Raw genomic sequence first — 11,400 nt, forward strand, 5'->3', positions numbered from 1 at the left:
GACCGCACTTACAATATCAAAAATCTTTATCACAAAAAATAGTGGAAGATGCGCTCGACACTGTCAAGCTCAGTTGGAAAAAAGGAAAGAAATAATTTGAATAGATAAAAGAAGATGACGATGAAGAAGAAGATTTGGAGATTTAGGGTTAAATTTTAGGAGGAAGATGAATATATAAGACAATGGAGGAAAAAAATGACTGTTGGGGCCAAGTGACGGCAAGTCAGCGAAATGTGCCAGACTGACACTGACACATTTGATGCCTATTTTATTTTATGTGTTTAAAATGAACACTGTCTACTTGATGCCTATCTTACTTTAGGTGTTTGAACTGAACACCGTCGATGGGTTTTGCCTTTTTTATTTCAATTCAATTCACTTTAACCTTTTTACACGTAGTGATAATTTTTTATGTCCAACGAAAGTTGAATTTTTATAATGCAACAGATTCTCCATCCGTTGTAACAATTATCTTACCTGTTCTGATATATAGTTTATATGTTGTAATAGGTTGGTCATTTGTTGCATTATCTCGATGTTTTTATCTAAAGTCCATCTATTGAAACAGTGAAAAGACCTATTTGATAAATTCCAACAGATCACCTACCTGTTGCAACATATGTCTAAATCTGTTCGATTTTTCCAATAGATGTGTCGTTTGTTGCAACAGATACATTATCTTTTGCAATATTTGAATCTAGTATTCCTTTTCAATTAATAAGTTCAAATCTAAGGAATAAATAAAATTCATACACAAAATAAAATAAATCAAAAGGTACAGATCTCAACAAATACATCAACAATAATTTAAGTATACTGCCAAGGATTGCTTTGATTTGACAAGCTCAAGCTATAAAGATCTACTCAGTATGGGAAAGTTGTTCTTCATCCGGTGCTTGGAATTCGGCTTTGCTCGTCATGGATCTTTGTTGTTGCTTACGTACAGTTTCTGCGCTTTTTGTTCTCCGTATTTCCATAAAAAGAGTAGCATATTTTCAATGTTGTTCAGCAGTAGCTTCTTCTACATCCACCTGGAAAGCCAGAATTGGTCAAGACTAATCATAGAGATATAACAATATGGAAAAAAGGATAACTCATCTCTTTTAGCAAATCACACAGATCTTCTTCCCATTTTAAATTATCCCAAATAGATTATATTTCTGTTGCAACAATGAATCAACTGTTGGGACAAATTTCTACATGAGGAAGACCCTGTGTGATAATTTCCAACGGATGAATCATTCATTGTAACATATGAATCATCCGTTGCAGCATATAGGTCGTTTGTTGGTACAAATAAAAGAGGTACGAAGAGCTGTTTGATTTGCTAAAATAGATGAGACATATGTTGCACCAGATAAAGTATCTGGTGCAACAGGTTAGTCAACTGTTGCAACAGATGTATATATCTATTTGATAATTTTCAGCAGATGTGTCATTTGTTGAAACAGACATGTGTTTGTTTGTTTTGTCAGTTGAAAGACATATAATATATTCACATTCTTCAGCTCGTGCTGCTCTTCTTTGGATATTTTACGTTGTTCAATGCAACACACAGATAGAGGAGTTGCAATTTCGCTTTTTTGGATGCTTGATAATGCCCTGGAAATCACTCTCCTTCTCCTCCTAGCCCTAATCTCTAATGGAGCGGATGGAAATAAAATCCTCTTTGATGGAATGAGACCCCTCTTAGATGTCAATTCCTTTACAGAAGCAGTTAATGCATTAATAGCATTAATCACTACATCATGTTTCGCGCTGCAGTCTTGATATTTACATGCAGAACATTCGCTGGGAGAGGCAAAATTTGTAAACCAGTATGATCATACTTATAATGGTTTGCTTTAAATACTGTAAGAGGAGCATCATTAGCACCAATAGCAGCACCACTACCACCACCAACAGCTTTATCACCACTAAGACCATCAATAACAACAACAAGCCCACCCTCCAAAATTGTTTTTCTTGTAATGGTTGTTGCTCCAAACAATTTCATTTTTATTCTATCGATGACCTTAGAGTTCGATAAAGTTTACACAGACCGTAAAGTAAGAAAAAATGACATCTTCAACTCTCGATTGGTCGGAACTAGCGACGGATGTACAATCTAACATAAATCATTACATATATTAGAATAATGATTAGATCATTCAAAAAAATCAAATTAATTATAATTATACTTATTGCATCCTTTGGGGGGTGGAAGAGATCAAAATATTTTGCACTTTTATCAGTTTTGGCCGACAACCATCTCATGATTCTTGGACAGGAAACTCTTTCCTGGCAGTTCACTTGCTGTCTCAAATAAGGAATGACTTCAAACGCCAACCCTATAAAATAACACCAATAAATCAAAACCATTATTGAGCGAAAAAAATGAATGATATCATAATAGAAAAAAGAAACATTTACCATTAAAGCCCATGGGAAGCCATATAAGTTGACTATCTTTGGCGCTAACGGAGTCAACAAATATTTGACAGTCATTTTGAAGCTTTCATACTCCCAAGGATAGCTGTTAAACGCATCAAGATCCTCGAAGAGCTTTATTAAACTGAGGCTTATGTTGTTGTTAACGTCTCTCGCCCAAAGAATATTATGTACAAACCAAACCAAGCACAATGACTGCTTGTGATTCTTAGAAAGTTCTTTACCTTTCAACGCTTCTATCAATTTTTTTTTTTGAAGCTTGGACCAACAATGGACACCAGGTCATCACATCACGACTTGCCTTTGCCTTTTTTAGTTGTGCGGGATGCTTTTTTGGGTTAGAATAGGTATAACTTAAGAAGAAGGATAACATTTTAGTCCAGTAACTATGGCAAACTCCTTCCAACCAAAACAAACAGGCATGCCACAGTAATTTATCCATACCTCATCCATCTTATCTTTGTTTTCATACATAAACCTACGCTTGAGTAGTTTATATACCATTTTTCATTTGGAAACGAGCATTGTTGTCCTCCGGCTAATCAAGATATTTCCCAAAGAAGCTGTCCCTGAAATAAGCATCCAATATTTGTTCTCGAAGTATTTTTCTGAAGGCGTCGAAAGATTTTCCCATGACTGACTTAACCACGAAATCACCCGTTAAATCTGCGGCACCATCGCACTGTATTCTCACAAGATAACGATCAATGCTGAAGGCTTTGACCAGCTCTTCGATAGAAGGGCTATTAACATCTGCATCATCTCTTTTGAAACATCCCTCCTTGAGATAACACTTGTAAAGCAAGCTCATAGAGTGGTGGATGTAGCCTAGCTGCTTCACTTGTTCCTTTACTTGGACTTGATTCGATTTCTGTTCTTTTGGGAACCATATTATCTAAAATTAGCAGGAACATAAAATAATATATTATTGTTGATTAATGCATCATTAAAAAAGGACAACAGTAAATCAAACGAGCAAAATAGTAAAATAACAGTTGCAACAGATCACCGATCTATTGTACCAAGTAGTATATCTGTTGCAGCATATAACCAAACTATTACAGCGGATGAGTAATCTGTTGCAATAATACAAAACATATGACTCATCTTTTAATACAGATGAATGGTCTGTTCAACAGATCACACAACTATTGTGACATCATCTGTTGCAATATATGAGTGATCTGTTGGAACAGTTAAATAATCGATTGCGACAATACAAAATATATCACTCATTTATTGAGAAAAATAAATGGTTTGTACAATAGATCACATATCTGTTGCAACATATGAGTGATCTGTCAGAGCAGTTAACAAACCTGCTGCAACGACGGAGTAATCTATTTCAATAATGCAAAATATATCACTCATCGGTTGAGAAAGATGAATGGTCTGTGCAACAGGTCACACATCTGTTGCAACATATGAGTGATCTGTTGGAACAGTTATCAACAGTCAATATTATTTAGATTTCTTCCAACATAGGACCGCCTATCACGGCAGATGAATGATCAGTTGGAAAAATCAAGCCTTAGACATTTTCTATAGGAAGAGTTGATGGGATTTTATCAAACAGGAGGTTCATCTGTTGCATCAGATCATTAATTTGATGGTTCTTCCATTGCACCAGATGATTAATTAGTTGCATCAGATTTTTTATCCGATGCTTAATCTGTTGCAACATATGGTAAAGCTATTGCATTAGATAGTTAATTTGTTGCATTAGATTATTAATCAGTTGCATCAGAATTGTAATTTAATGGTTTGTCTGGTGCATTAGATGGTTGATCCTGTTGCATCAGATGGTTAATATATTGCACCAGATGGGTAATCTGTCGGAGGAAACAAAAAATAGTAGCACAATTTTGTTTAACAAAAATCAGCAATTTCACCATTTTTACCAAGAACAAGAACAAAACAAATCAAACCAAATTGTCATTTTATTTTTATAAACACAAATAATAAAAAGGCTATTTCAAACTGCATTTTAAATTAGTGCAATAAATATTGAAATTGTTAACCAATACTATAAGAGAAGTTGGCTCAAGTTCCTCATTTTCTTCAAAACTAAAAAGGCCATAAATTTTTACCTGTGAAAGAAAAAAAGGAACGATGAAGAATTCAAAGCTGTTGTGGCCGAAAACCAAGGTTGTCACGTCGATTGAAGGTTGAAGTCGAAAAGGAACTCGAAGCCCAACTATTTGTAGTCGGATATTAAAGTCTCCGAGGATTGAAATGAGAAATTTGCAGAACAGTTGGTTGGGAGAGAATTGAGAGAAGCTGTCAAGAGAGGGATGAGAGACAGGTTGATTAAATTGAAGAGGGAAACTTGAAGCCCAACTATTTTTCGTCGGAGGTAGAAGTCGCGGAGGGTTGAAGGAAGAAAAGAGGGGAACTCAAAGCCTAACTATTTATCGCCGGAGGTAGAAGTCGTTGGGGGTCGAAGAGAGAAATTTTGCAGAATTGTTGGTTGGGAGAGAGTTGAGAGAAGCTGAAGAGAGAGGAGAGAGTGGTTGATTTAGATTGAGGAGGGGTGTGGGTTGGGTTGATTTATATTTTTTAAAAGATTAGAAAGTTTTGAAAATATTAATCAAGTCCACAATTAACTTAATCAAGTTTCCTAATGATGTTTAACCCTATCTGTTGGTCAATGTCACCAATCCTTCATTTAAGACTTAAAAGACACATTTCCTTCAATTTTCTCTTGTTACGTCCACAAATTGAGTCAATTCAGTCTTGTGATGCTTAAAGTTATATAAATTGAAATGATATTTTTCAACTGAAGTCAAATATTTGTGCTTACTAATTTTTACATCCACAAATTGAGTATCGATTCAATCTACAATACTTAAAGTTACATAGATTGGAATAATTAAAATTTTCAACTAAATCCACACATGAGAATTGACTTGTTATTACGTGCACAAATTGAGTCTCAATTTACTGTTATAATACTTAACTTTATATAAACTGTAGCAATTTAATTTTTTAATCAAAGTCAAACATTATTTTTATTGACTGATTGTTTAATGTACAAATTTAGTACCAATTCAATCATATAATATTAGAATTACATGAATGAAAATAATTTAGTTTTCAATTAAAGGCAAACATTAGGATTGAGTAATTGTTAAATTCTCAAGTTGAGTTTCAATTCAATCTTATAATACTTAGAGTTACATTCAAATATTGTAATTTGATTAATTGTTTCATGCACAAATGGAGTCTCCACTCAATCTTACGACACTTAGAGTTACATAAATTAAAATAAAATAATTTTTTAATTAAAGCTCAATAATAGAATTGACTAATTGTCACATCTAGAATTGACTAATTGTCACATCCACAAATCAAGACACAATTCAATCTTATAATGCTTAAAGTTATATATAAATTGAAGCAATTTAATTTAATTAAAATTAAAATTAAAATTGGCTAATTGTCACATTCACAAATCATGTCACAATTTAATCTTATAATACTTAGAATCACATAATTTGAAACAATTTAATTTTTCAATTAGCATCAACACATTTGTATTGATTAATTGTTACTTGCACGAATTAAGTTTCAATTCAATCTTATAACACTTAGGATTATATAAATCAAGACAATTAATTTTTCAATTAAAGTCAAATATTTCAGGATTAATTAATTGTTACCTGACAAATTGAGTTTTAATTCAAATTTACAATACTTAGAGTTGTATAAATTGAATCAATTTAATTTTTTAAATAAAATCAAACATTAGAATTGACTAATTGTTACATCCATAAATCAAGTCTCAATTTAATTTCATAATACTTAGAGTTACATAAATTGTAGAAATTTAATTTTCAATTATAGTCAAACATTTGGGTAGACTAATTGTTACATACACAGTCTATGTCCCAGTTCAATCTTATAATATTTAAAGTTACATAAATTGAAATATTTTTAATTAAAATCAAATGCTAGAATTGACCGATTATACATCCATAAAGAATTGACCGATTATACATCCATAAATTGAGTCTCAATTCAATCTTATATTACTCATAGTTATATAAAACTATAAAGTAATTTATTTTTTTCAATCAAAGACAAGTATTTATGATTGAATAATTGTTACATCCGCAAATCAAGTCACAATTCAAAATTCTAATACTCATAATTATATAACTTGAAGTAATTAATCAATTAAAAATTACAAATCTGTATTAACTAATTGTTACCTCCACAAATTTGGGTCTCAATTCAATTATACAACATTTAGAGTTACACATTTAATTTTTCAATCAAAGTCAAATATTTATAGTGACTAATTATTTAATGCAAAAATTGAGTTTCAATTCAATATTGTAATATTTAGAGTTACATAAATGAAAATAATTTAATATCAAATTAAAGTCAAACATTAGGATTGACAAACTGTCGCATCCACAGATTGAGTTTCAATTAAATTTTGTAATACTTAAAGTTAAATGAATTGAAATAATTTAATTTTCAATTGAAGTCAAACGTTAGAACTGACTAATTGTTCCATCTATAAATTGAGACTCAATTCAATTTAATTATACTTAGAGTTAATCATTTAAACAATTTAACTTATCAATTAAAGTGAAATAGTAGAATTGACTAATTGTCACATCCATTAACCGAGTCTCAATTCAAGCTTATAATACTTAGAGTTATATAAATTAAAATAATTGAATTTTTTCATTAAAGTCAAATGCTAAAATTGATTAATTGTTACAACCACAAACTGAGTCTCAATTGAATTTTCAATACTCATAGTTATATATATTAAATTAATTTAATTTCAAATAAAGTCAAACAACATGATTGACTAATTATTAAATCCATCAACTGAGTCACGATTCAATCTCATGTTACTTAGAGTTATATAACTTGAAGCAATTCAAGTTTTCAATTACAATCAAACATTAGAATCGACTAATTGTTACACCCACAAATTGAGTCTTAATTCAAATTTTTAATTGAAGATAGATTTTGTATCGATTAATTGTTATGTCCACAAATTGAGTCTCAATTCAATCATGTATATTTAGAGTTATGGAAATTGAAGCAATTCAATTTTTTAATTTATGCCAAATATCTATGTCAAAGTTTAACCCATAATTATCATGTTTTATATCTTCTTTACCTTTTAATTTTGTTCAATAATTTTATGTATTCTACGTTATTCTTATTAATATTTTAAATGTTACATTATTTATCCAAATAAATTCTTAATTTAAAGATTATTCCATATATTGTAATTTTTTAATTCAAAAAATTATCTACCTATCTATCTATCTATAGATAGATAGATAGATAGCAGGAAGAGAGAGAGAGAAGGGCAAAACATAAGTTCCATGGATCTATGGGGCGAATATCTCATATTTTTAGTTTATAATTTATTACTAAGAAAATAATCTAAAGTAAGATTTTCAATAATTCTTCTAATAAATTTTAAAAAATCATAAGTATATAGATAAAATATTATAATTACTTTCGATTAAAGTTGCTTTCTTATGTATTCATAAAAAATGATAGCATAAAGTATAAATATCATTACACCAATAATGTAAAATATGATTTATATAAAATATATTATACAAATATGTACTCAATTATTTATTTTAAGGTTATTTCATACGTTGTCAACTTTTTTTAATATTTTTATTTTTTATTAAAATTTCTCACAAATTTATGTAGTACTTTTAAAAATTTAATATTTTCCTACGTTATTTATAGATATATATAATAAAAAAGTCACCAAATTTGGATTAAAGATAAAGATACGATGATTATTAAAAAGATATATGTTGCAACAGATATATTATCTGATGGAACAGATATATAACTCATCTGTGACAACAGATATATAATCTGTTGCTACAACTCAATAAAAACGGTTACTGAAAATAACTAATTAAGTCATAACTTTTCATAGTAATCAAAAAGTCACCAATTTGAATGTAATTAATAAATGGAGGTGAACAGTCGCGTCTTTTTACCTAACTCGTTCAAATTTAATCCTCTAGAAATAGGTCCCTCCTTACTCTTTCATTCTACTACACATATCTATTTATTTCTTGTTCTTGTCTTTCATATTACACCTTTAACTAATTTCTCTTCAAGGACTTAATAACTTTTCCCTGTCTCTGGTAAGTTTTTTTTCTTACTTTTTGTGTAAATATATGTTGTATTACTTTCAGATTCTTTACTTTACTTTTATTTTTGCGTTTTTTTTTCAATTTATGCGTGTTCTAGATATGGCTGATCCAATATGAGATGTCGCTATTTTACGAGACGTTGTATGAAAACTGCAGAGGCAGGTTCATGACATACAATGGGAGTTAGTTGTTGTTAGAGTAAGGATGTTGCGGGAGATCCACAGGATGAGGAGGGCACTGCTGCTGCTGGTTGAAGATTGGTCGGCTGACAATAATAATGATGATGATGATGATGATGATAATAATAATAATAATAATAATAATAATAATAATAATAATAATAATAATAATAATAATAATAATAATAATAATAAGATAATTTTTTTCTTTTACCTATGTATAAATGTATTTATATTTAATTTGTTTAATAAAAAATCTATGTTTCATCCACTTTGACGTTTTAATTTTCATTCTGTCTATTTCTTTTTCTCAACAAATATGTCTACGATTAAGGAATAATTTAAATTCCAGTATCAATAGCAAGAGATCAACATATGGGTTATCTGTTGGTTTGTGATAGGAGTTATATTGTGTTGTTTGAAACAGATTATTCATCTGTTGCAACAAAACTATAATATGTTGCAACAGATTAATTGTCTGTTGAAACAGATTACTAATATGTCACAACAAAATACTCATTTGTTCGATTCATGTTACGAGAACTATAGTACTATAAACATGAAACCAACATATGAAATATTTTTTTTACTTATGCATTTTTTTTGTTTAATAAAAAATTTATTTTTCATCCACTTTGACGTTTTAATTCTTATTTAATTTTCATTCTGTCTATTTCTTCTTCTCAACAAACATATCTATGATTAAGGAATAATTTGAATCCAGTATCAATAAAAAGAGATCAACATACGGGTTATCTGTTGGATTTGTGACAGGAGCTATATTGTGTTGTTTGAAACAAATTATTCATCTGTTGCAATAGAATTATAATATGTTGCAACAGATACATATTCTTGTGCAATAGATTAATTGTCTGTTGGAACAAATTAATAATCTAGTGCAACAGATTAATTGTCTGTTGGAACAGATTACTAATATATCGCAACAGAATATCTATTTGTTTGATTCATGTTACGGGCACTATAAAACTATAAACATGAATCCAACATATGAAATATTTCTTTTACCTATGTATTTTATTTTTTTTTGTTTAATAAAAAATTTATGTTTCATCCACTTTGACGTTTTAATTCTTATTTAATTTTCATTCTGTCTATTTCTTCTTCTCAACAAACATGTCTACGATTAAGGAATAATTTGAATCCAGTATCAATAGCAATAGATCAACATACGGGTTATCTGTTGGGTTTGTGACAGGAGTTATATTGTGTTATTTGAAACAGATTATTCATCTGTTGCAACAGAATTATAATATGTTGCAACAGATAAATATTCTTGTGCAACAGATTAATTGTCTATTAGAACAGATTACTAATCTGGTGCAACAGATTAATTGTTTGTTGAAACAGATTACTAATATGGTGCAACAGATTACTCATCTGTTCAGTTCATGTTACGGGCACTATAAAACCATAAACATGAATCCAACATATGAGTGTTATATTGCAACAGAATATCTATCTGGTGGAACAAATTATGGATCTGTTTAAACAGATGGCTCTTATGTTGCATTCATGTTCGCGTGCTGGCTATTGTTGAAAAAACAACACACTAGCAGTTACCCAGATGGCAATTTCAACTAAAAAATATAATTTGACTTACCAAAGTCTCCTACAAGTAAATGCCAAAGTTGAAAGTGATGCACAAAATAAAATTTGACCTAAGAAATTGGTCACAGAGCAGCAGTTGCGGTAACAACAACAACAACAACAATGGTCAATAAGAAGAATATGAAAAGGATAATGAAGTATAAGATGATGATAATGAAGCAGAAGGTGATGAAAAAAGCAGCAGCAACAATGAACAACAAAAATCGTGAAGAGAGAGAAGACAACAACGGATGAGAAGAGAGAGAAACACACCCTTTTTCCCTTTGTTTCCCATTATATAAATTAACATTTAGATTAAAGTATAAATTTAAAAACTTGTGGGTTATTTTGAAATTTCTTCAGCTTTCTTAATCCATAATAAAATAATTGTAACTCTCACTCAATTATTAAGACTTGGGTCACCTACACTTCATTTTAAAACTCTTTTATCACCTACAGCCCAAACCCCAACTTACTTGATAAATAATTTATGAGAAAAAATAAAAATCTCTAATTATTTTTTAGAAGAAAATATTTTGAGTTTTTATAATTAGGTAATTCTTTCATCCAAAAAAAAATGATAATAGATAGAGGTACTTGTTACTTGATGTTTAGTGAAGGATAAAAGTTGAGAAACTAAAATGAATTTTTAAATGCAAGTTAACTTATTATAAGTATTAAAATTAGAAGTTAGAGTTAAAAGAAATATTATTAAAATATTAAATATATTAATTATTGACAAACATGATCATGAATATTTAAAAATTTTCCTTATAATAAATAATTAAATTAATTAATAAATGTGTAAAATTAGATTTGAAGGAAAAATGAAGATTTTGAAGAAAAAATTATGCTTAATTATACTTAGGGGATTAAGGATTAGCAATGTAATTATATATTGTTTGGACATTATTTTTTAAACAGTGACATTTGAACGTTTTACTTTTCCCTATATATAAATAGGTTTCAATTCCCAAAGTTCTTGGAAGTTGGACCAACACTCTTTTATATCCTCATAAACC

This window comes from Capsicum annuum, chromosome 10, assembly GCF_002878395.1.
Source record: "Capsicum annuum cultivar UCD-10X-F1 chromosome 10, UCD10Xv1.1, whole genome shotgun sequence".
Classification (NCBI taxonomy): Eukaryota; Viridiplantae; Streptophyta; class Magnoliopsida; order Solanales; family Solanaceae; genus Capsicum; species Capsicum annuum.